This window comes from Triticum urartu, chromosome 6 (genome assembly GCF_003073215.2).
Source record: "Triticum urartu cultivar G1812 chromosome 6, Tu2.1, whole genome shotgun sequence".
Classification (NCBI taxonomy): domain Eukaryota; kingdom Viridiplantae; phylum Streptophyta; class Magnoliopsida; order Poales; family Poaceae; genus Triticum; species Triticum urartu.
In genome coordinates this window covers 513,287,148-513,310,100 of record NC_053027.1, presented here as the reverse complement: position 1 = coordinate 513,310,100, position 22,953 = coordinate 513,287,148, and positions in this window count along the sequence as shown.

Genomic DNA, 22,953 nt, shown 5'->3' with positions numbered 1-22,953 from the left:
GAATCTCCCCCCACGCAGAAAGCAACGGAAGCACCGTCACTGAGGTGCTAGTCATCAGTCATGACGAGTTCCCTGGCGGAGGAGCGCCTGACTCACTCGGCGCAGCACTGCAAGACCCGACTGCGCCCATTTCGGAAGATGCTGACGCGGAAATGTTAGAAGCGCGCCACCTTCAGCTCGTTGAAGGCACGAAGAAGCTGGCCAGCATGAGACACTTGTCAGAAGCTTACCAGCGGGAGATGGATCGCGCCGTTGGCGGCTCGCCGGCCCCGGCAGGGCCCAGCCACCTTGGCGCGGTCCAGCAGCGCGGCGTAGCCATCGCCAGCCTGTTTGGGGCTAGCCGCCCCGTGTACGCTACACCGGCGGAGAACATCCGAGCCGCCCAGGCAGCGGTGGATGAGCTGGAAAATTTCGAGGGCGAAGAACGCCGCCTCATGATGGAGCGAGTCCAGCGGCTCCTCGACGCGACCGCCGTGCAGAACAAGGTCGGCTGTCGCACGGAGGCGCCGCAGCGGCCAAACGACGACCCGCACCGAGATCAAGGCGCGATGTCTCGGACGCCGACCGGCGGTGCCCGAGGAAGAAAAGACAAGGAGCCGGCTGTCAGCCGCAGTCAGACTCACATTTCCATAGAGCGCGACCGAGATGGCCACCTGAGAGCAGTGGAACGACGGGACGACTGTCCGCCTCCCCCTCCCCGCAAGGAGAGGCGAGTCTCCCCGCCGCCTGTTGACCATCCAACTCTCGGTGACCGCCTTGGCCGCCGAGAGGGAGTTGGAGAGAATGACGCCCGCCACCAGATCGACCGACTTCACCGGTCCCTGGCGCTGGAAGAAGAAGACGAGCTGGGTCCGCCTTGTTTCGGGTCCCGCATTCGAGACGAGCCCTTTCCCAGAGGGTTCACGCTCCCAAGAGACACGCCCAAGTATACCAGCTCCGTGAAGTTGGAAGACTGGCTAGTCGACTACTCCACGGCTGTCAGCATAGCAAACGGCAACAAGCGTGTCGCCGTAAAGTACGTTCCGCTCATGCTCCAGGGCACGGCCCGGACATGGCTGAACAGCCTAAAGCCCCGCAGCATCAACAGCTGGGTCGACTTCACTGAAGCGTTCGTCCGCAACTTCACCAGCACGTACAAGCGTCCTCCCAAGCCTCGTCAGCTCTCCTTGTGCGTGCAAGGTCTTGACGAGTCGACTCGCGACTACCTCACGCATTGGGCTGAGCTCCGGAACTCTTGCGAGGGCGTGCACGAGGTGCAAGCCATCGAGTACTTCACAGCCGGGTGCCGAGAAGGCACCCTCCTCAAGCACAAGCTCCTCTGCGACGAGCCAGAAACGCTCGACGAGCTGCTGATCATAGCGGACAAGTACGCCACGACCGACTCCTCCATGAAGGCGGAAATTCAAATCAGCACGACTCGCAAAGTAGCTCCTCAGGCTCCAAGAACTCCGGCGGCAGACGCCGGCCGGCGACAACAGCAGGGCGACAACAAGCGCAAGGCCCCGCAGCCGGCTTCCGGCAGCAGGCAGGTCGCGACCGTTGAAGCCCAGCAGCCAGAAGAGCAGCCTCCGCCCAAGCAACAGAAAGGTGGCAAGCCGAACTGGTTGCCGGCCTTCTCCTATGAGCAGACCTTGGATGAACCTTGCAAGTTCCACAGCAGCGCGAAGCTGTCGAATCACACCACCCGGAAGTGCCACTGGCTCACCAGGATCACCAAGGGAGACGGCCTCCTGCCACCCCCGCCTGCTGGGCAGCCACCTCTGCCTCCGCCCCAGCAGCCGGCAGTCAGGCCAGTCGGCATAGTACAAGACAAATACCCTGAAGAGCATGGAGCCTATGTGGTGTTCACCAGTGTGGCTGATGATCGACGCAGCAGGCGGCTGCAGCGACAAGAGGTGAACGCAGTAGCCTCAGAGACGCCAGAGTTCATGCACTGGTCTGAGAAGCCCATCAGCTGGAGCAGGGCTGACCACCCAGAAGTGATGCCGAGTCCGAGATCCTACGCCTTGGTCTTGGACGCCACCTTTGCCACGGACAAACAGGCCGCGCGTTTCTCGCGAGTTCTGATAGACGGGGGCAGCAACATCAATATCCTGTATAAGGACACCATGGAGAAGTTAGGAATCAACCAAAGACAGCTTCAGAACAGCCGGACTGTGTTCCACGGCATTGTTCCTGGGCTTTCTTGCTCACCAATCGGCAAGATCCTGATTGACGTCCTCTTTGGGGAAAAGATCACTTCCGAAGAGAGTCTATTTGGTTTGAGGTGGTGGACCTTGAGAGCCCATACCATGCGCTACTTGGCCGACCCGCCTTGTCCAAGTTCATGGCGGTCCCCCACTACGCCTACCTCAAGATGAAGATGCCCAGTTCCAGGGGAATTCTGACTGTGGCCGGCGACTACCGGAAGTCATCCGCTTGCGCGGCCGAGAGCATTCGGCTGGCCGAGTCCCTGGTGATCGCAGCCGAGAAGCGACTCCTTGAACGAGTTGTGGCGATGGCCGGCAAGCAGCCGGAGATATCGCCCGACCCGAAGGAGTCGGAAGCCGAAGGTTCGTTCAAGCCGGCCAAAGAGACAAAGAAGATACCCTTGGATCCGGAGCACCTAGAGAGGTACGCCGTCGTAGGTGCAAACCTCGACAGCAAATAGGAAGGCGAGCTCGTCGATTTCCTCTGTGAGAATCGGGACATCTTCGCATGGTCTCCCAAGTACATGCCAGGTGTACCGATGGATTTCGCCGAGCACAAGTTACATGTCCGATCTGATGCAAAGCCGGTCAGGCAGCCCCTGCGCCGCTTATCAGAAGAAAAGAGAAGAGTTGTCTGAGAAGAGATAGCCTGACTCCTAGCAGCCAGCTTCATTATGGAAGTTTTCTTCCCGGAGTGGCTGGCAAATCCGGTCCTGGTGCTAAAGAAGAACAAGCAATGGCGAATGTGTATTGATTACACGAGCCTCAACAAGGCCTGCCCCAAGGACCCATTTGCTCTACCAAGAATTGAACAGGTGATAGACTCCACAGCCGGATGCGAGTTGTTGAGTTTCTTGGATGCATACTCGGGATATCACCAGATCAAGCTGAACCCGGCTGACAGATTGAAGACCGCCTTCATCACGCCGTTTGGAGCATTCTGCTACCTCACCATGACGTTCGGCTTGAGGAATGCCGGCGCAACCTTTCAGCGTTTCATGCAGAAGTGCCTCCTCAAGCAGCTTGGCAGGAACACCCACGTCTACGTAGATGACGTGGTGGTGAAGACGGAAAAGCATGGAACACTGTTGGAAGACCTCAAGGAGACCTTTGAGAACCTACGCCGGTTCCAGATCAAACTCAACCCCGAGAAGTGTGTCTTCGGAGTACCAGCCGGCCAGCTGCTAGGTTTCCTGGTCTCTGAACGCGGCATAGAATGCAACCCAGTAAAAATCAAGGCCATCGAGAGAATGGAGGTACCCAGCCGACTGCTGGATGTGCAGAAGTTCACCGGCTGCTTAGCATCCATCAGCCGATTCATCGGTCGGCTGGGCGAGAAAGCTCTCCCCTTATACCAACTCATGAAGAAGACCACTTTTTTTGAGTGGAACCATAATGCGGACGAAGCTTTTCATCAGTTGAACAAGATGCTGACTACTCCACCCGTCCTGGACGCTCCGACTCCTAAGGAACCTATGCTCCTGTACATCGCTGCCACCAGCCGGGTAGTCAGCACAGTCATGGTAGTGGAGCGCAAGGAGGAAGGAAAGGCGCTGCCTATCCAGAGACCAGTATATTACCTGAGCAAGGTACTGTCGACCTCCAAGCAGAACTACCCCCACTACCAGAAGATGTGCTATGGCGTACACTTTGCTGCCAAGAAATCGAAGCCTTATTTCCAAGAGCATCCAATCACGGTGGTCTGCACGGCTCCACTTGCCGAGATCATCGGTAGCCGAGATGCTTCTGGTCGAGTGGCCAAGTGGGCCATAGAGCTGGCTCCTTACACCATCTACTACCAGCCCCGCACCGCTATCAAATCACAAGCACTGGCTGACTTCCTCGTCGACTGGGCTGAGACCCAGTACCTGCCTCCAGCGCCTGACTCCACCCATTGGCGGATGCACTTCGACGGCTCCAAGATGCGCACCGGCTTGGGAGCCGGCGTCGTCCTCACCTCTCCCAAAGGCGACAAGCTCAAGTATGCACTGCAAATCCATTTTGCCGCATCCAACAACGTTGCCGAGTACGAGGTGCTCATTCACGGGCTCCAGCTTACCAAAGAACTTGGCATCCGCCGGATCTTGTGTTATGGCGACTCGGACTTAGTGGTCCAGCAGTCATCTGGCAACTGGGACGCGAAAGACGCAAACATGGCGAGCTACCGTTTCCTCGTGCAGCAACTCAGCGGGTATTTCGAAGGGTGCGAGTTCCTCCATGTGCCAAGAAACGACAACGACCAAGGAGATGCCTTGGCACGAATCGGCTCTACCCACCAAGCAATACCATCTGGCGTCGCCCTTCAATGCCTCCTCAAGCCGTCTGTCAAGCCTTCACCAGAATCAGACTCCATTTTTTGTGCCGGCTCCTCCCGAAGACGGCGGATCCGACTCCAGAGCTCCGGCAGACGGAACGGGGACTTTGGCGGATGACTCCAAAGCCGCCACAGTCGAGCCCGGCCCGGGGACTGCGGTGCCGGACTCGAAGATTCCAGAACTCGGCCCAAGGACCGCCCCAATCGGCCTGGGGACTTCATCAACCCAGCAAGCGGCTGTTGACTACAACCCACCGCCTCCCAGCCCAGCGGCCCTCGTCCAAGTCGCAGTTCTGGTAGTCGAAGAAATAGTAGCACCCTCATGGGCCCAGACCATCCTCAAATTCCTGGTGAACAAAGAGCTACCAACTGACGAGACCTCAGCTCGGCAAGTACAACGTCGGGCGGCAGCCTATACCATAATCAATAGAGAGCTGGTCAGGCGCAGCGTCACTGGTGTCTACCAGCGTTGCGTAGAGCCAGAGCAAGGCCAGGCGATTCTCAAAGACATCCATCAAGGCGAATGCGGCCACCATGCGGCTTCAAGAGCACTCGTCGCCAAAGCCTTTCGGCACAGTTTCTTCTGGCCAACGGCCTTGGAAGAGGCCAAGGAGTTGGTCCAGAAATGCAAAGGGTGCCAGAAGTTCAGCTCCAAGCCGCACCAGCCGACTTCTGCGCTCAAGACCATCCCCATTGCCTGGCCTTTCGCAGTTTGGGGTCTAGACTGTAACACCCTCGATGCGACTATAGCTCCCACGTGTCGAGGCACGACTTAGAGACATAATCGCATTGAAGGTATATGTCGCAAGTAAGGCAATCTTTACACATCCCATGTAATATAATAATAAAGGGGAGATAACATAGTTGGCTTACACTCGCCACGTCAATCAAGGTACATAAATAACATTACATCATCCAAACACTCATGGCCCGACTACGGCGCCAAAATAAAAGATAACCCAACATGCGACACGGTCCCGATCACCCCCAACTGGGCACCACTACTGATCATCACGAAAGGAAACATAATAGCGTTGAGAGTCCTCGTCGAACTCCCACTTGAGCTCGAGCGCGTCACCTGGAGCGGAATCATCAGGCCCTGCATCTGGTGTAATAGTAATCTATGAGCCACAGGGACTCAGCAATCTCGCACCCTCGCGATCAAGACTATTTAAGCTTATAGGTAAGGCAAGGTAAAAATAAGTGGGGCTGCAGCAAGCGACTAGCATATATGGTGGCTAACCTGTTCGCAAAAGAGAGCGAGAAGAGGAGGCAAAGCGCGAGCGAGAAACTAGAGAGCAACCAGCGCAAACATTACTCCAACACCGTGTCCACTTCCCGGACTCCGCCGAGAAGAGGCCATCACGGTAACACCCTCAGTTGATTCATTTTAATTAAGTTAAGGTTCAAGTTATCTACAACCGGACATTAACAAATTCCCATCTGCCCATAACCGCGGGCACGGCTTTCGAAAGTTCAAATCCCTGCAGGGGAGTCCCAACTTAGCCCATGACAAGCTCTCACGGTCAACGAAGGAATAGACCTCCTCCCGAGACGTTCCGATCAGACTCGGTATCTCGGTTCTTCAAGACACTTCGACAGGTTAAAACTAAACCAGCAACACCGCCCGAATGTGCCGACAAATCCCGATAGGAGCTGCACATATCTCGTTCTCAGGGCACACTCAGATGAACACTACGTACAACTAAAACCAACCCTAGAGTTGCCCCGAGGTGGTGCTGCCAGTGGCTCTATTTGGACCAACACTCAGAGGAGCACTGGCCCGGGGGGTTTAAATAAGATGACCCTCGGGCTCCGGAAACCCAAGGGAAAAAGAGGCTAGGTGGCAAATGGTAAAACCAAGGTTGGGCATTGCTGGAAAAGCTTTAATCAAGGCGAACTATCAAGGGGTTCCCATTATAACCCAACCGCGTAAGGAACGCAAAATCCGGGAACATAACACCGATATGACGGAAACTAGGGCGGCAAGAGTGGAACAAAACACTAGGCGAGAGGCCGAGCCTTCCACCCTTTACCAAGTATATAGATGCATTAAGATAACAAGTTAATATAATGATATCCCAACAAGTAAAAATGTTCCAACAAGGAACAACATCCCCATGTTCCAACAAGGAACAAACTTCAATCTTCACCTGCAACTAACAACACTATAAGAGGGGCTGAGCCAAGCGGTAACATTGCCAAACAACGGTTTGCTAGGACAAGGTGGGTTAGAGGCTTGGTTCAACAATATGGGAGGCATGATAAGCAAGTGGTAGGTATCGCAGCATAGGCATAGCAAAAGAGCGAGCAACTAGCAAGCAAAGATAGAAGTGATTTCGACGGTATGGTCATCTTGCCTGAAATCCCGCAAGGAAGAAGAACGAGTCCATGAAGAAGACAAACGGACGTAGTCAAACGGTTCCTCACAAATGCGACATTACCGGATCCAACCCGAAGAAGCAAAACACCGGAAAGAAGCACACAACATAGTAAAGAAACCACACATGAACATGGTATGATATGTGGGATGCGATGCATATGCATGATTTGCAAGGGAATGATTGAAACTAGCCTCAACATGGAAATCCAAGTGTGCCACTGAAAAGGTGAGGTGATTTCGGTTGAAATCGATATAAAGAACACCGGAATCGGAGGCACGGTTTGGAAATGGCAAGCAAAACAAATATGGCACCGGTCTGCGATAAACAGCAAGTAGCCATCTAAATGCATCAAGATAATTATGCTACAGCACTCAAACATGGAAAAAAAATACATGGCAGGGATCCATTCATGATGCTTAACAAAAGATGAACACTGAGCTACGGCCAATTCATCCATTAACAGGTTCAACAAGCATGGCAAAAATGCATATGGCAAACAGATCTCAGACTTAGTGAAATTAACACTTGTCTGGAATTTCAGATCAGGTAGCCCTCTTCGGAGCAACAAAACTACATGCTACAGGACCTGAACATGGCAAAATAAAGCATGGAACGGAGCTACTCAAAGAGCTTAACAAAAGTCCCTTAGTGACCTTGAGCCAAAAGGGATCAGAAAATACAATTGCAAGCATGTGAACATGGCAAAAACATAATCAGATCACAGACTTAGTGAAAATTGGAGCATGCTGAAAACAGATATCAAGTAGGCATGTTTACGAGCTCGATGCACTCACTACGGAGCAAGTCATGATAAACTAAGCATACGCCCATCAAGAATACACAAAATCCAAGCTAGACATGGCAAGAACAATAGCATAGCATGCACGGATCAACTACAACATCATCGGCAAAATTGCAAACAAGTTGGCAATCTGCCCAAATTCACAAAGTAGAAAAAGTAGAGCTCGATTGACTCAAGCTAGGGTGCTCCATAATTGCAAACAAGGACATGGATGGATAGAGCACTACAAGATTAACAAAACATCCTTACTGATCATCCTCAAAAGAGGCACGGATCACTAGGAAACAACAAGAACATATGACAACATGATATAAACAGCTCAAGGACTTGGTGAAATTGCTAAGTCCCTGAAATCAGAATTACCAAGTGCACCACTTCGCAAGCTTGTGCTAGTCACCACACACATCACAAAAATACATGGGTTGCACCTCTGGAAAGATGGAAAACCCTTAACAAAACATATGTAGAGCTCATGGGTATATCATGCACACAATAATCATGGCAAAAATGAAAAATATGCAAATGGAGTAGAAGATCTGACATTAACTCAAGTAGCCCTCTTCTAACAGCATTTCGGGCCTCAAGATGAACTCAAATGAAAAAGATGCAATGGAATGAAATGATGTACTCTCGGAGTTGAACATTTTGATATGCTATATGCCCAAATCGGAGCTACGGATGCAAAGATACGATGCTATGAACATGAGCACATGGATCTGAAAACTAAGGACTTAGGAAAAAAAACGGGGTCAACCCTAATCTTTCCAGATCTGGATCGGGGCACGCGGATCGAGGTTCGACGCCGTCCTCGCCGGAGTTGAAGACGACTGCGGCCGGAGATGGTGGAGCTGCCGGAGACAGGGGAGGCGGTGGCCGGCGAGAAGGGCGCGCCTGCCGGCGCCGTTGAACACGGGCGGCGGCGAAGCGAGGTTCGGCGGCCGGAGCGGGGCGGCTGCCGGCGCCGGTGAACGCGGACAGCGGCGAGGTGAGGTTCGGCAGCGCGCGCGGTGGATCAGGCGGTGGGGTAGGCGAGGAGGCGCGGGCGTGGATCGGAGGCGGCTTGGGCCGGGGGGCGGCTCCGGGCTCCCGCGGGCCGCGGTGGTGGGTGACGTGGTGGCGACAGGTGGCGGCGCCTCAGTTGCCGCGGGCGGCGGCGCCTCAGTGGCCGCGGGCGGTGGCGGTGGCTTGTCCGGCCGGATCGGACATGTCCGGCGCGGTGCGAGCGGAATTTTAGGGTTAGGGACGAGGGGGAGATCCGGATTCGGAGGAGGGGTCTATTTATAGGCATAGAGGGAGCTAGGAGAGTCCAAATGAGGTGCGGTTTTCGGCCACGCGATCTTGATCGAATGCTCTAGATGATGGAGAAGGGTTTGGTGGGTTTTGGGCCAAATTGGAGGGGTGTTGGGCTGCAACACACACGAGGCCTTTTTGGTCCCTCGGTTAACCGTTGGAGTATCAAACGAAGTCCAAATGATACGAAACTTGACAGGCGGTCTACCGGTAGTGAACCAAGGCCGCTTGGCAAGTCTCGGTCCAATCCGGAAATGTTTAATCCGCACACACGAAAGAAAGCTAGAAATGACCACCGGAGGAGAACGAAGCGCTGGAATGCAAAACGGACAACGGGGAAAATGCTCGAATGCATGAGATGAACACGTATGCAAATGTAATACACATGATGACATGATATGAGATGCATGACAACGACAACAACACACGGAGACAAAAACCCGAACCCGAGAAAATAAAATAACTTAACGCCGGAAATGTCAAGAGTTGGAGTACAAATTGGGAAAGTAACATCCGGGGTGTTACAACACTCCACCACTACGAAAGGATCTCGTCCCGAGATCTAGGACTGAAAGAACGCCGGGTACTCAGAACGGAGGTGATCCTCGCGTTCCCAAGTAGCTTCACGGTCGGAATGGTGTGACCACTTGACTTTGAGGAATTTGATTGACTTATTGCGAGTCTTGCGTTTAGTCTCTTCAAGAATAGCAACTGGGTGCTCACGATAGGAGATATCTTGTTGGAGCTCAATGTCCTCGAAGTTGACGGTGCGGTCAGGAGTCTTGAAGCACTTTCGGAGCTGAGAGACATGGAACACATCATGAACATTTGCAAAGTTTGAAGGAAGCTCGAGTTGATAGGCGAGATCGCCTCTCTTGCTGACAATCTTGAAAGGTCCCACGTATCTGGGGCAAGCTTCCCTTTGATACCGAAGCGACGAGTACCTTTCATAGGAGAGACACGGAGGTAAACATGATCTCCGATCTCGAAAGTCAAATCACGGTGCTTACTATCATAGTAGCTCTTCTGACGGGATTGGGCTGCTTTGAGGTTATCACGAATGACTTTGCACATTTCCTCTGCCTCTGTGATTAAGTCATTTCCCAAAAGCTGACGTTCACCGGTTTCAGACCAGTTGAGAGGGGTACGGCACTTCCTGCCATACAGAATTTCAAATGGGGCCTTGCCCGAACTTGCTTGGAAACTGTTGTTGTAGGAGAATTTAGCATAAGGAAGACAATCCTCCCACTTCATGCCGAAGATCACACAAGCCCTGAGCATATCTTCAAGAATTTGGTTGACACGCTCGACTTGACCGCTAGTTTGAGGATGGAAAGCTGTGCTGAAGCGGATGTTGGTGCCCATGGCCTTCTGAAAAGAATCCCAAAACTTGGAGGTAAAGATGCTACCACGGTCTGAAGAGATCACTTGAGGAACACCGTGGAGAGAGACAATCCGAGAGGTATAGAGTTCCGCCAATTGAGCTGCAGTGATTGACTCTTTGATAGGCAGAAAGTGAGCCACTTTAGTGAGTTTGTCGATGACAACGAATATAGCATCATTGCCACGCTTGGACTTTGGAAACCCAGTCACGAAGTCCATTTCAATGTGGTCAAACTTCCATTCCAGAATGGCAAGAGGTTGGAGGAGACCAGCTGGCCTTTGGTGTTCTGCCTTCACTCTTCTGCAGACATCACATTCATTCACGAACTGAGCAATCTCGCGCTTCATTCGAGTCCACCAATAATCCTGCTTGAGGTCCTGATACATCTTCGTACTCCCAGGGTGGATGGAGAGGAGAGAATTGTGAGCCTCGTTCATGATCACTTTACGAAGTTCACCTTTGCGCACAACAATACGATCCTCGAAGAAGGGAGTGTCCTTGTCATCAAGGCGGTAGCACTTGTACTTGGGTTGACTCTTGGCAATCCCAATCTTCACCTTTTTCACCATAGCATCAAGAAGCTGGGCTTGGTGAATCTGGTCTTCTAAGGTAGGAGAGACTTGAAGGTTGGCGAGGAAACCTTGAGGAACAACTTGCAGATTAAGTTTGCGGAAAGCTTCACAAAGCTCGGGTTGATAAGGCTTGAGAATCAGACTGTTGCAGTAAGCCTTTCTGCTCAATGCGTCAGCAATCACATTGGCCTTGCCTGGAGTATACTCGATACTCAGATTATATTCTTGAATCATTTCGACCAATCGAGTTTGCCTGAGGTTGAGATTAGGCTGAGTGAAAATGTACTTGAGACTCTTGTGATCAGTGAAAATGTCCACTTTTCTTCCCAATAAGAGATGTCTCCAAGTCAAAAGAGCATGCACAACTGCCGCCAACTCGAGATCATGAGTGGGGTAGTTCTTCTCATTGGGCTTCAACTGGCGAGAGGTATAAGCAACAACTTTCTTCTCTTGCATCAACACTGCGCCAAGACCTTGGAGAGAGGCATCACAAAAGACCTCGTACGTCTTGGATTCATCAGGCGGAGTCAGAACTGGAGCAGTGATCAATTTCTCTTTCAAAGTGTTGAAAGCAATGTCACACTCCGGAGACCAAACGTACTTGACGTGCTTCTGGAGAAGATTAGAGAGAGGCTTCGCGATCTTAGAAATGTTTTCAACGAATCTTCGGCAATAGCTTGCGAGATCGAGGAAGCTACGGAGTTGCTTCACGTTCTGAGGAGGTTCCCAATTCACAATTGCAGACACCTTCTCAGGATTCACGGCAATGCCCTTGGCAGAGATGATATGACCAAGATAAAGAACCTCATCGAGCCAAAATTCGCACTTGGAGAACTTGGCGTAGAACTGATGTTCTCTGAGCTTATCGAGTACCAAACGCAAGTGCTTGGCATGATCTTCCTTGTTCTTCGAGAAAACCAGAATGTCATCGAGGTAGACCAAAACGAAGTCATTGGTGTAGGCGTTGAAGATGAAGTTCATCATGCGAGAGAAAGTCAGAGGAGCGTTGACGAGGCCAAAAGACATGACAGTGTATTCATATGAACCATAGCTTGTCCTGAAAGCCGTCTTGGGAATATCTTGCTCACGGATTCGAATCTGATGATAACCCATATGGAGATCAAGCTTGGAGAATACTTGGGCACCTTTGAGTTGTTCGAACAGCTCATTGATGTTGGGAAGTGGGTATTTGTTCTTGATGGTCTTCTTGTTCAATGGACGGTAATCAACACAAAGTCGGTCCGTTCCATCCTTCTTATTCACAAAAAGAACACCACAACCCCATGGAGAAGAACTAGGCCAGATGAGACCCATTTTCTCTTGAATATCGAGTTGCTTCTTCAGCTCCTTCAACTCTTCAGGTCCGAGCTTGTAAGGACGCTTGCACACAGGTTCCGTACCGGGCTCAAGATCAATGACGAATTCAACTGGCCGGTGCGGAGGCATTCCTGGAAGCTCTTCTAGAAAGACGTCTTGATATTCGCAAACGACTGGAATTTGCGAGATAGCATCCAGTTCACCCTTCTCATTGAGAGAAAAAAACGGATGGTATCATCACGAGCGGCAAAGACAATTACATCCTCAGACGAATGAGTCAATTGAATCTGCCTTGCAGCACAATCAAGATGTGCCTTGTGCTTAGAAAGCCAATCCATTCCGAGAATAAGATCAATATCTGAGTTGCCAAGAATCACCGGAGAAGAGAGAAACTTGTAATCGCCCAACGTGATAGAGACATCCGGAACGCAATTGTTAGAAGTCATTTGCTTGCCCGGAGACACAATCTTCAACGGAACAGGAATCCTTTCGGTCACAAAATCATGCTTGGCCACAAATGGAGTTGAAATAAAAGAAAGCGATGCACCAGTGTCAAAAAGAACTTTTGCAGGAACATCGTTAACAGGAAGGTTACCCATAATCACATCTGTCGAGTCCTCTGCCTGAGCTGCGTTCAGCAAATTGACCTTGGCGTGCTTGGGGTTATGCTTGACCACAGCTGTACTTGCCGATCTGACAGGAGGAGGAGGAGGGAGACGTCTCCGGTTGAAACACTTGTTGGCATAGTGACCCTTCTGTTGGCACTTGTTGCACGTGACCTCTGAAAGCGCACGGTGATACGGAGCACTCGATCTTGGAGGTTGAGACGAAGTCTTGTTCTAAAAGCCAGGGTTGGGTGGGTGGGAGGATCCACTGCCACCATTGCTCTTCTGCTGATACGGCTGACGGAACGGAGGAGGAGGAAGCCAATACTTCTGCTGCTTGGCCACTTGAGTAGAGGAAGAAGGAGTAACATCTCTGACTCGCTTCTTGGAAGCATCACACCTCAACTGAGCAGCCTCTTGCTTCAGTGCTATGTTGTAGAACTCATCGTACCTCAGGGGCTCAAAGAGAACAAGAGCTAGCTGAATTTCTTCTCTAAGACCACCTCTGAACTGGTATATCATGCTCTTCTCATCAGGGACGTCCTGCTTAGCAAAGCGGGCGAGCTTCTGGAACAACTTGCTGTAGTCAAAGACAGACAAAGAGCCTTGCTTCAGATTGCGAAATTCCTCACGCTTGCTTTCAACCACGCTCTGAGGGATATGGTGAGCTCTGAAATCTCGACGAAATTCATCCCAAGTGATAACACGTCCACCTCTGGAGTCCTTGTACTGCTGGAACCATTCTGCAACTTGATCTTTGAGTTGGAATGAAGCGAACTTGACAAAGTCCTCAGGCCTGACGTTACTGCACTCGAAATGCTTGCACAGATCCACAAGCCAATCGTCAGCATCGGTTGCCTCAACACAATTGCTGAAAGTCTTTGGCCCGTTAGCAAGGAACTGGTTGAGTGTAGCAGAGTGATTCTGATTGTTGCCTTGGTTCCCTTGGTTGCCTTGATTGCGCTCTTGAAGAATTTGCATGATCAACTGTGTGTTTGCATTGGTTGCGGCCATCACAGCTTGCCATGCCTCCGGGGGAGGTGGAGGTGGTGGCGGATCGGGATTCGGAGTCGTGCGCGTTGGAGGAGCCATCCTGAAGAGGTTGACATCCATTAGCACATTGATAGACAAACATTGAAGCTGAATCCAACGAAATGAAAATTGCAACATATAGTCTTCACATCCGAACAAAATGAACGAATGCATTCCTCTTGAAATGGTCACATATCCATAAATTGAGAAGCCACTTAGAATTTAGGTAGAGAAATAAATCAACAAGGTATGGATCAAGAACGAATAATCGGTAAGAAATCCCAATCTCAAACCAATATCCGTGGAAGAAGAACTAGAGCTACGAGAATTCCCACCTATGAAATTCCCGAACCTTTCCGGTTATGCAATCAGGTGTTGGGGATACAGGGGAAGCATAATATCTCACCCAAACTAGCAAATCCTACATCCAGCTGTATCCATCCTTCAACACATAACCAAGAAAAAACTTCGGAAACCATCTACCTCCACCTTCGAAAAGCATCTGTTATACAAGTTATGGCGATACTCCCGAACTCCCGCCCCAGTACTGGGTGGCATCGAGGTTATCTCACCAACGAACTGCATAAAAGAGATTTTCGATGTCGACGTACTAAACTCAGGTATTCCAGAACTGCAATGATAAAATTATGACGACAACACCTCAGAGCTCAACTCCCCGGGACACTTCCACAAAACCCCTGACAGGAGGCACCAAGACAATGTTCTCATCATAAAACCATCGGAACGATTCCAAGGTACCCGCGTGATCCTAATTTTTTTTTGTGAAATTTGAGAAGAGAAGAGTCAAAACTATATGTTAGGATGCCTTACCAGAGCAATGAGGAGACTGGGAAGTAAAAAGAATTCCTAAACTCTCCGATATATAATTCCTAAATGACTCAAAACATTTTTCTAGACACAACTCGGCTGCTAAAATCGATCAAGCAATGGGGCTCCTAAGGTCGGGGAAGGCTCTGATTACCAACTTGTAACACCCTCGATGCGACTATAGCTCCCACGTGTCGAGGCACGACTTAGAGACATAATCGCATTGAAGGTATATGTCGAAAGTAAGGTAATCTTTACACATCCCATGTAATATAATAATAAAGGGGAGATAACATAGTTGGCTTACACTCGCCACGTCAATCAAGGTACATAAATAACATTACATCATCCAAACACTCATGGCCCGACTACGGTGCCAAAATAAAAGATAACCCAACATGCGACACGGTCCCGATCACCCCCAACTGGGCACCACTACTGATCGTCAGGAAAGGAAACATAATAGCATTGAGAGTCCTCGTCGAACTCCCACTTGAGCTCGAGCGTGTCACCTGGAGCGGAATCATCAGGCCCTGCATCTGGTGTAATAGTAATCTGTGAGCCACAGGGACTCAGCAATCTCGCACCCTCGCGATCAAGACTATTTAAGCTTATAGGTAAGGCAAGGTAAAAATAAGTGGGGCTGCAGCAAGCGACTAGCATATATGGTGGCTAACCTGTTCGCAAAGAGAGCGAGAAGAGGAGGCAAAGCGCGAGCGAGAAACTAGAGAGCAACCAGCGCAAACATTACTCCAACACCGTGTCCACTTCCCGGACTCCGCCGAGAAGAGGCCATCACAGTATCACACTCAGTTGATTCATTTTAATTAAGTTAAGGTTCAAGTTATCTACAACCGGGCATTAACAAATTCCCATCTGCCCATAACCGCGGGCACGGCTTTCGAAAGTTCAAATCCCTGCAGGGGAGTCCCAACTTAGCCCATGACAAGCTCTCACGGTCAACGAAGGAATAGACCTCCTCCCGAGACGTTCCGATTAGACTCGGTATACTGTTCTTCAAGACACTTCGACAGGTTAAAACTAAACCAGCAACACCGCCCGAATGTGCCGACAAATCCCGATAGGAGCTGCACATATCTCGTTCTCAGGGCACACTCAGATGAACACTACGTACAACTAAAACCAACCCTCGAGTTGCCCCGAGGTGGTGCTGCAAGTGGCTCTATTTGGACCAACACTCAGAGGAGCACTGGCCCGGGGGGTTTAAATAAGATGACCCTCGGGCTCCGGAAACCCAAGGGAAAAAGAGGCTAGGTGGCAAATGGTAAAACCAAGGTTGGGCATTGCTGGAAAAGCTTTAATCAAGGCGAACTATCAAGGGGTTCCCATTATTACCCAACCGCGTAAGGAACGCAAAATCCGGGAACATAACACCGATATGACGGAAACTAGGGCGGCAAGAGTGGAACAAAACACCAGGCATAAGGCCAAGCCTTCCACCCTTTACCAAGTATATAGATGCATTAAATAAATAAGAGATATTGTGATATCCCCAACAAGTAAACATGTTTCAACAAGGAACAACATCCCCATGTTCCAACAAGGAACAAACTTCAATCTTCACCTGCAACTAACAACACTATAAGAGGGGCTGAGCCAAGCGGTAACATTGCCAAACAACGGTTTGCTAGGACAAGGTGGGTTAGAGGCTTGGTTCAACAATATGGGAGGCATGATAAGCAAGTGGTAGGTATCGCAGCATAGGCATAGCAAAAGAGCGAGCAACTAGCAAGCAAAGATAGAAGTGATTTCGACGGTATGGTCATCTTGCCTGAAATCCCGCAAGGAAGAAGAACGAGTCCATGAAGAAGACAAACGGACGTAGTCAAACGGTTCCTCACAAATGCGACATTACCGGATCCAACCCGAAGAAGCAAAACACCGGAAAGAAGCACACAACATAGTAAAGAAACCACACATGAACATGGTATGATATGTGGGATGCGATGCATATGCATGATTTGCAAGGGAATGATTGAAACTAGCCTCAACATGGAAATCCAAGTGTGCCACTGAAAAGGTGAGGTGATTTCGGTTGAAATCGATATAAAGAACACCGGAATCGGAGGCACGGTTTGGAAATGGCAAGCAAAACAAATATGGCACCGGTCTGCGATAAACAGCAAGTAGCCATCTAAATGCATCAAGATAATTATGCTACAGCACTCAAACATGGAAAAAAAATACATGGCAGGGATCCATTCATGATGCTTAACAAAAGATGAACACTGAGCTACGGCCAATTCATCCATTAACAGGTTCAAACAAGCATGGCAAAAATGCATATGGCAAACAGATCTCAGACTTAGTGAAATTAACACTTGTCTGGAATTTCAGATCAGGTAGCCCTCTTCGGAGCAACAAAACTACATGCTACAGAACCTGAACATGGCAAAATAAAGCATGGCATGGAACTACTCAAAGAGCTTAACAAAAGTCCCTTAGTGACCTTGAGCCAAAAGGGATCAGAAAATACAATTGCAAGCATGTGAACATGGCAAAAACATAATCAGATCACAAACTTAGTGAAAACTGGAGCATGCTGAAAACAGATATCAAGTAGGCATGTTTACGAGCTCGATGCACTCACTACGGAGCAAGTCATGATAAACTAAGCATATGCCCATCAAGAATACACAAAATGCAAGCTAGACATGGCAAGAACAATAGCAGAGCATGCACGGATCAACTACAACATCATCGGCAAAATTGCAAACAAGTTGACAATCTGCCCAGATTCACAAAGTAGAAAAAGTAGAGCTCAATTGACTCAAGCTAGAGTGCTCCATAATTGCAAACAAGGACATGTATGGATAGAGCACTACAAGATTAACAAAACATCCTTACTGATCATCCTCAAAAGAGGCACGGATCACTAGGAAACAACAAGAACATATGACAACATGAGATAAACTCCTCAGTGGCCGTGGGCGGCGGCGGCGGCTTGTCCGGCCGGATCGGACATGTCCGGTGCGGTGCGAGCGGATTTTTAAGGTTAGGGACGAGGGGGAGATCCGGATTCGGATGAGGGGTCTATTTATAGGCATAGAGGGAGCTAGGAGGGTCCAAATGAGGTGCGGTTTTCGGCCACGCGATCTTGATCGAACGCTCTAGATGATGGAGAAGGGTTTGGTGGGTTTTGGGCCAAATTGGAGGGTGTTGGGCTGAAAGACACACGAGGCCTTTTCGGTCCCTCGGTTAACCGTTGGAGTATCAAACGAAGTCCAAATGATACGAAACTTGACAGGCGGTCTACCGGTAGTAAACCAAGGCCGCTTGGAAAGTCACGGTCCAATCCGGAAATGTTTAATCCCCACACACGAAAGAAAGCTAGAAATGACCACCGGAGGAGAATGAAGCGCCGGAATGCAAAACGGACAACGGGGAAAATGCTCGAATGCATGAGATGAACACGTATGCAAATGCAATGCACATGATGACATGATATGAGATGCATGACAACGACAACAACACACGGAGACAAAAACCCGAACCCGAGAAAATAAAATAACTTAACGCCGGAAACGGCAAGAGTTGGAGTACAAATTTGGAAAGTAACATCCGGGGTGTTACATAGACATGGTGGGACCATTCAAGATAGCACAAGGTGGTTTAACTCACCTACTTGTCGCAGTGGACAAGTTCACCAAGTGGGTGGAAGCGAAGCCAATTAAGAAAATGAACGGTCCGACTGCCGTGATCTTCATCACCGATATCACAATTCGGTATGGCATACCACACAGCATCATCACCGACAACGGCACAAATTTTTCCAAAGGCGCCTTGGCCCGTTTCTGCGCAACACAGGACATCCGACTGGACCTAGCATCCGTCGCCCATCCGCAGTCAAACGACCAAGTGGAGCAAGCAAACGGCCTCATCCTGTTCGGCATCAAGCCTCGGTTGATTGATCCTCTGGAGCGCTCGGCTGGCTGCTGGCTCGACGAGCTGCCAGCCGTCCTCTGGAGTCTGCGCACGACTCCAAACAAGTCAACCGGCTTCACGCCCTTCTTCCTCGTCTACGGTGCCGAAGCCATCATCCCAACGGACATAGAGTTTGAATCCCCACGAGTCACCATGTACACGGAGGAGGAAGCAGAAGAAGCACGACAAGACGGCGTCGATCTGCTGGAAGAGGGCCGGCTGTTGGCACTCAGCCGGTCCAGCATCTACCAGCAGAGCCTGCACCGATACCACAACAGGAAGGTCAGGCCAAGATCTTTCCAAGAAGGCGGCCTTGTGCTCCGACTGATCCAGCGAATAGCCGGCCAGCACAAGCTGTCGGCACCTTGGGAAGGCGCTGTCGGCACCTTGGGAAGGCCCTTTCATCATCAGCAAAGTACTAGGCAACGATTCCTACTACCTGATCGACGCTCAGAAGCCCCGAGCACGCAAGAGGGACGACTCCGGCAAGGAGGCAGAGCGGCCATGGAATGCAAATCTCCTCCGAAGATTTTACAGTTGATACAGTATGTACCACGCTACCTTTTGTATTAAAGTACCAAGACTTCGGGGCCCTCGAGACGAGCTCGGGGACTGCCCTCTTTTGTCTGTATGATAAAAATTATGCCTACAAGTATGTTACTCTTTGTCATGTCGCTTGGCCCAGGCTCGACAAGTCGACCCGGGGACTTGCCGCCTTGCACTATGAAATGCTTCCTGCAGCCGGACAAGTAGTGTGTAAACACCTAAACCCTCTTCTGTCAGAAGCCGCAGCTCGCAGAGTGACTGTACGGTGGGCAGAGGTAAGGTAGAATGGGTGTTCGCATGAAAAAGGGTTAAGGGCTCAAAGCATAAAACATAGCTCAAGACGGCTTCCAGCCTTTCTCGCAAACCGACTCTCGGATAGTCGAATTGTCGTCTTCTATCCAACTTGCTCAAACAATCTTGAAATCGGCTAAGTACTTGCTTTCCCAAAGTAGCCTAGCACTTGATCCAGCAACATTCTGCAGAGCGGCTGTCCGATTGGCAAGGCAGGCAACTAAGAGAAAGCGGCAAAGGAAAAAAGCCAAAAGAACAATGAGCAAGAAAAGATAGATATATATATATTTACATAACATAGGCCTTTGGCCGAATTGTCGAGTAGAGGTTCAAAATACACCCTGCGGGTGGAATTGTGCAAATTAACAAGTTCTTCAAAGACTACTGAAGCAGATAAAATGAAAGATACAGCGGCAGCTTAGGAGGCAGCAGACGGATTCGGAGGGTCGGAGGAGGCGCCAGCGTCAGGCGTCGGGGCAGCCGGCTGGCTAGTCTCGGCTTGATCACCTCCGGCGGCAGTCGACTCGGTCGCACGCGGCTCGTTGCTGGAGGTGCGGTCGGGCTGAGGCTGGCCGTCTGCTCCGTCTTCTGGTGCCTCCGCCTCGCCTCCATCCTCCGCTTCGTCCTCCTCCTCGACGCTGGAGCCAATCACCTCCGCCAAGTCTTCGCCGTAGTCTGGGTTCATCCCAAACCACTCCGGCGGTACCTCCTCGCCGTCTTCAGACCGCTCGGGGACGAAGATGCTGGTATCGGTGTACTCGGCAATCGCCGCAGCATGTTTGACGAGGGCGTCTTCCGCAGCCGCCAGCTCCGGCTGGGCCTCCGACCGAAGCGTGGCCAACCGGTCTAGATCCAGCCCCGGGTACCATGCCTTGACGAACTCCAAGGCCCGGCGCGCTCCAGCCCGGGCCGAAGAGCCCTTCCAGGCCTCAAGACGACCAGCCGTGTCCTCCAGCCAGTTGGCCGTCAGGCTGGGGGTGCGCGGAGCCTGCACATCCGGCCAAAGGGCGGCAATCGCCTGGGCACCGACGCGTTAGAGCCGGCGCAGCATCCGGTGAGCCAGCCGGAGGTGAGCCTCGATGCTCAGGATGTGCTCGTCAAGAGTTCGGGGGGCATCGGCGGCGATCTCCGCGCCCTCCGCCCTCCAACCTTCACGGTCAGCCTCGATGGCTTGGATGGCGGCCTACGAAGAAGCAAGTCAAAAACCAGGAGTCGGCATGATCTAAGTCGGCAGCCTGAAGAAAGAAAATAAAGAGGCTCACCATCAACGATGTCTTAATCTCGTGGAAGCCGGAGGACAACAGCGCCTCCTTGTCAAACCAGGAGGAGCGCTCGCTCGCGAACTCGGCCAAGAGGGCGGTTTCCGTCTCCTCCGCCTCCCTTTGTGACTTCACAAGCAGCTCCTTCAGCTCTGCCAACTGAGTGGCCAGCAGATCGCGCTCTGTGGCGAGCTTGCTGCACTCCTCCCCTTTGGCGCGCAGGGCGGAGTTGGCTTCGCTCAGTTGCTGTTGAAGAGCAGCATTGGCTCCTGAAGGAAAGGAAGAAAGACAACAGTCGTCAATAAAGTAGGTCGCCGGGGAGATCCGACTCGGCTGCTCAGTAGCCGGCCCGAATCTCGGGGACTACAGCCCGCGGGTGCGCTAGCACGCCCCCGCAGAGAAAAAAGGGGGGACTTACTCCGGCTCTCCGCCAACTCGGCGGTCCGCTTGCCCAGCTCTTCAACGTTACGGTTTAAGGCAGTGACGTGGAGCTTGTGGTAATCCTGCGACAAGCATTTCAAACAAAGTTAGTACCCAGAAGTTCATCAATTGGAGTTCCGGGCCGCCTGCTCAGCAGCCGGCCCGAAACTCGGGGATTACACCCAATGGGTGCGCTAGCGCACCCCCACAGAGAGGAGCAAGAAAACAAAGACCAAAGGAAAAAAACATACCCGGACGGCTGCCCGCGACGCTAGGAACGCCTTGGTGCAACTCTGGAGAGCGTCGCCCTCAGCACGGAGCTTCGCCTGGATGTCCAGGAGCGCCCGGTTCAGCGGCCCTGTGCCGCCTCCTCGCACCCACCCAACAGGTGCGGCGCTCGTCGCTTCGGCGTCTAGGGCCGCCGAGCTGGCGGTGCTGGCTTCCAGGGGGCGGGGTGCCGAAGTCGCCTTCTCCACATGATGGCGCGTTGGCGAGCTGACTTGGAGGAGTAGCCTCGCCGCGGCCTCGTCTTCGGTCGGCGGCACCGGAGGGTCCGCTGGCTGCTCACCTTGTGCGCCTTCAAACGGCGGTGGAGGCGGCGGCGGAACGTTCGCGTCCGGAGTAGAGGGGTCGCCGCCTTCCCTCTCCTCGACAAGGTTCTCCCCGCCGGCTTCTCCAGTTGGCCCTGTGAACTCCGGAGGCGGCGGCGCAGAGTTCAGCGGGGTGACGAGCAAGGCCAACTGGCGGCGTGCGGCTTCCTTAGCCTGCTGCTTCGCCGCGGCAGCGGCTTCGGCCTCCGCCTTCTCCAGGCGGAGGGCCTCTTCTTCGTTGCGCCTCTCCTGCGCATTCTGCTCCGTCGCCTCCCGGAGGTCAGCAGTGGGGTCAATCTGACGAGTGGTGGTGGACGTCTCCGCTGACCCCATGACGGAGGCGGCGGCGACCCGCTCAATCGAGAGGGGAGCCCTGAAAAAAGAGGGGCAAGCAGAGACTCAGACAAATCACGAAGAAAGAATAAAACTTTGAAGACAGAATACTTACGCGGAGACCAACGGCGGCTTCTTCACTTCCTTATGGAACCTGATGGCCTTCGCGACTGCCTCGTCCCGCCGGGTCGCCGCAGTCGAGCCCTTGGGCTTCTTCGGCCGACTGCCGAACAAGGTCGGCACGGCCCTGCGCTTCTTCCCGCCGCCTGGAGCGCCCGGCGCGGCAGAAGAGCCCGCGCCCGGCTGGCTGGCTCCTGGCCGATGGCGAGGGGCGACTTCTCCCTCGGCGCTGTCTTCAGGCCAGTCGGCGAAGGTAGCCGAAGGCCTGAAGTCGCCTGCTGTCCCTCCTCCTCCCTCGGCGTCGTCTTCCAGAGCCGCCGCCCCCAGATCGGGGTCGTCGACGTCGCTCTCCGCCCGGTCGGCGACGAACTCACGGGCCGGCCCCAAGGTGCCGTCTGGTGGATGAAGAAGGGGATTCTAACCAAAGTCGACTGGTCAAAACAAAACTCGGCAAGAAGAGGACAATCTAAAGAAAGAAAAGAAAGGCGACTCACCACGGGCGGGGGGTTGGTGCGGGAGTACGTCTCCTTGCCGAATCGCCAGTCCTCCAGGAGCCTGCTGTCCGAGAGGTAGTTCACCATGAAGGCCACCTCTTCGTGAGGCATGTCCTTGGTGCACATCCGACTCGGGTCGCGGTGCCCGCTCATCTGGCATATCATGTGAGGCGGCCTTGGAGTGGGAGGACTCGGCGCGAGACGAAGGCGGCCAGCAGGTCCGGACCAGTCAGACCCT